This window comes from Carlito syrichta, unplaced genomic scaffold (assembly GCF_000164805.1).
Source record: "Carlito syrichta isolate Samal-C Ts95f unplaced genomic scaffold, Tarsius_syrichta-2.0.1 Scaffold73648, whole genome shotgun sequence".
NCBI lineage: Eukaryota > Metazoa > Chordata > Mammalia > Primates > Tarsiidae > Carlito > Carlito syrichta.
This window is the reverse complement of record NW_007017744.1, coordinates 41,409-45,223: the sequence shown is the minus strand read 5'-3', so window position 1 is coordinate 45,223 and position 3,815 is coordinate 41,409. Positions and strand designations below refer to the sequence as shown.

The 3,815-nt window shown below is 40.7% G+C and overlaps 1 pseudogene; it reads left to right on the top strand.

Annotated features, from left to right (window-relative positions):
- Positions 1 to 1,172: 1,172 nt before the first annotated feature.
- LOC103255288 overlaps positions 1,173 to 3,815 on the top strand; it is a 6,387-nt pseudogene continuing 3,744 nt past the window's right edge.

The window sequence follows — 3,815 nt, the reverse complement described above, 5'->3', positions numbered from 1 at the left end:
TCATCTTACACACCTGCAGAAAGTAGATAATTTCTCACAAGGGTGGCTATAAGGATCAAACAAAAGAATATGTTTGAAAGGGTTTTGAAACCTATTTTTAAAAATAAAGAACAACAACACACATTTAAGTTTGAGTGATTGGAAGAGCAGGCTAAGATTACTGCTGCTTTCTGTTTTTTTAAGATAGAAAAACAGATGCCACCTACTCAAGGTCCAAAAATGAGGTATAAGCAGGAGTCCTTGGGAAGAGGAATCTTTAAGCAACAGGTATCAATACAACTATTTCATCAGATTTTTATAAATTTGGCAGAACGTTGTTTTCAACTCTGGAAAACCTCCTCCAGGTTTTTAGAAAATCCTCCCAATTCCCAACCAGAGTGAAACTGGGCATAATCATTCCATGATGACACACGCTTCCCTGTTACATTAAAGCAAAAATGAGTTTGCCAAGAAAAAGCAGCTTTGCACAGAGGGTGTAGCCCATGTTCTGGGAAAACTAGCCTGGCTGGTTCTACCTTGACTCAATCTTTTGAGTGCAATTTTTGCTGTCAGCAGCACCAACTAATATTACATTAACCACTGCTCTAATGTCAGTTCATTGTTTGGCAAAACACATACATGCAAGTGCACGCACGCGCACGTGCACACACACACGTCACTGGAAAATTATAAATTGACATAACTTCCTAGATGGCTCGAGGACTGCAAAGAGTTAGAGAAGCATCAATCAGATAAATACCTGCATATATCGCCTATGCTTTAAAATGTTACAGTCATGTTTAAATAACTGGCAGGGCAGATTTTTTTTTTTTTTTTTTTTTTTTGAGCATGTGCAGCAAAACCAGCTTCGACAGACTGGAAAAATACAATTCATATCTTTCTGTCATTTTTTGCTTTTATTCTGTGCTGCCTCCTTTCACCCTGGAGGTGGTGACAGTCCGGTCTCCTGCCGCACGCAGGGTGCTGGGCAGAGGGAGGAGCTGCGACACAGAAGCCTGCATAATTTCTGCCTACCAGGGAAGGACTGGGGCTGGAGGCAACTGCAGCAGGTTTTTCTCCCCCATCCCAATCTCTGTGTCTGAATGCTGTGAACACAGACTTCAGCACACCTTGTCATCAGAGGAGCTTTCTGGAAGCCAGCCAGCTGCAAGGCCCAAGGTCAAGCAACCACCATGACTATCAGCAACAGGGAGGACCTTGGGGGACCTGAGAAGGTGACGGCAGGTGGAGAGGCAGTTAGTGAATTCGCAGAGCTGCCTGCTCGCTGCTGTGGCCTCGTGGATGGCAGAGGCTGCTGTGACTGCCGGGAAGGTTTTATCTACTGATCAACGCAGTGTGCCAGAGGGCTGATGGGATAGCCCGCTTTGGCAGAAGCTTCCAGTTGTAGCCTGCAACTAGACGGCAGAAGGAAAAGAGAGAGAAAAAAAAAAAAAAATCTAACAACAAACCAGCGGGATCAGTTCCTCAGAGCACAAACACCATTTCCAGGCCTTCCCCACCCCACCCTGGCTCTGCGGCCACGGCTGCCTGCATGCGTTAATTACTTCTTGTTCCCAGCCGCATCTATTCCAAACTACCTTTAGGGTTCAGAGTGCAGGAACAAAATGACTTGGGTTGAAGGCAATTAACAAACAGGGTATTTTAAATTAACAGACACTTTTACCAGCTGGCCCAAATAACTTGTACATGTCATGGCAGAGTTAGCAAGGCCATATAGCCTACGAAAGGAGGGATGGGTTTCTCTCTTTAATGTTCTTTCTAGGAACGTACACTAAGTTTATTTTAAGATTAAAATATTTTGTTAAGGCACATGTACCAGAAAGTTAAACCAAAGGAAATAATAACATTACACGTGTACACAAATTTCTCCCTTATATTAACTATCTTTATTTGGATATAAAAAGTATGTTAGTGTTTCTTTAAATGCCTTATGAATTTGTTGTCAGTTTTTCTTTTTCACTTTAAATTTTTCTACTATTCCTATAATATTTTGTTGTTATAGTTTTTGGGATATAGTGCCTTTTCCTTGTATTATAGATATGTAGGGCTTTTCTCTATCTTGAAAGTAGGTACTCTGTTCTATGTTGCCTTGTAGATAGTGAGAGTTTAACTGTATCACTGTTGAATAAAGCAACGAACTGCTTCACAGAATTTAAAATTGGTAGCTATAAGAGAAACCTCTAGAATTGTATATCAAATTTCTGTAAGTTAATAATATGCTATTTATTTCTTCAAAAAGGATTCGCCATAAGTTAATGGGTTCCTCAACAGCATTTAACATTATTTGATTTACATGCAACTTTTCAGGAACACTTAGCAACATATAGTGGGAGAATGCCCATTGGGTTATTGTGGATGGTAATAACACCTGGAGAGTAGCTGTGTTTTAGTGTCATTTATAACAGCAGTAAATGCATATTGATTAAAATATAAGCATGTGTGCAACCTGCTCTTCAATCTATTATTTAGATACACTAAGTAGAGGTGGTGCTCTTTGGGTGTTGTTTAGTGCTCAGAGCACAGTTGATACTCATTAAAAGTTAAGACCAGCAATGTCTGGCTGGCATGTGATGCAAATTTTCCTTTACACAAACTATTGAACAGGAATAGCAAGGCATGAGCTGTCAGCTAAAATGAGCAGAGATATTATAGTATCTTTAAAGTCTAACAAGTTTAGCATATTCAGTGGGATTTTTTAAATCCAAGGTTTATTATTATTGAAGAATCAAGAGAAAAGGCACACAAATCATATTTTAAGACAAATTAAACAGGCACATCTGAAAAAAATCAATTAAACTCAAGGGTTCAAACTATTAGTCTATAAGGATAAAATTAAATATAGAAAAATATGATGCAATAAGATATTAAGACTGGTTATAAGCAAACTGTTAAACTGAGATATCATGAACTTACTACTCACCGATTCTGAATTTTATTTTGCCTGCTGAATTTTCACTGGGAGCAAGTTAGGCTCTTTGGGAAATGAACTGACCCTTTTGGGACAACAGTGGCATAATAGGAACAACCTTCAAAGATAAAGGCTTGGAATAAGAAAATAGAGGTTTTGGCTGGACGATGTGGCTAATCAGCTATTTCACACGAGAGTCTTTTACCTGTCTGGGCCTCCTCTCTTTCCTCTGCAAACAACATACTCCTGTAATGAGATGCTCTTGGCTCCTTTTGGGTTTAACAGTCTATGATTCTAATTAAGCAACTTTATTCAGAGAAGTCATTTATATTCAACTAACAGATTGCTGAGTTCACCAGGGAAATGGATGGACTGTCCAAAAATTAATACAAAGAGTACTGGAGTAGGAGTTGAAAGACCTGCGGTATGCTTCTGCCTTTGTTTATAACTGTACTTCGTTTTTCACTTTAAAATGTAAAGCATGGTTGGGCTTGGTGACTCATACCTGTAATCCCAGCTCTCTGGAAGGCAGAGGTGAGAGGATTGCCTCAGCTCATGGGTTCGAGACCAGCCTGGGCAACTTGGAGAGACCTTGTCTCCACTGTTAATAAAAAAATTAGCAAGCTGGGCTCGGTGGCTCAGCCTGTAATCCCGCGCCTTGGGTGGCTGAGATGAGTGGATTACCTGAGCCCGAGGGTTCGAGACCTTCCTGGGGAACTTGGTGAGACCTCATCTCTGCAATAAATCAAAAATCAGCCCGGCGAGGTAGCGCATGCCTGTAATTCTGGCTACTCGGAAGGCTGAGGCGGAAGGATTGCCAGAGCCCAGCAGGTTGAGGCTGGCCACTGCGCTCCAGTCTGGGTGACTGAGTGAGACTCCAACTCAAAAAAAAAAAAAAAAAAAAAAA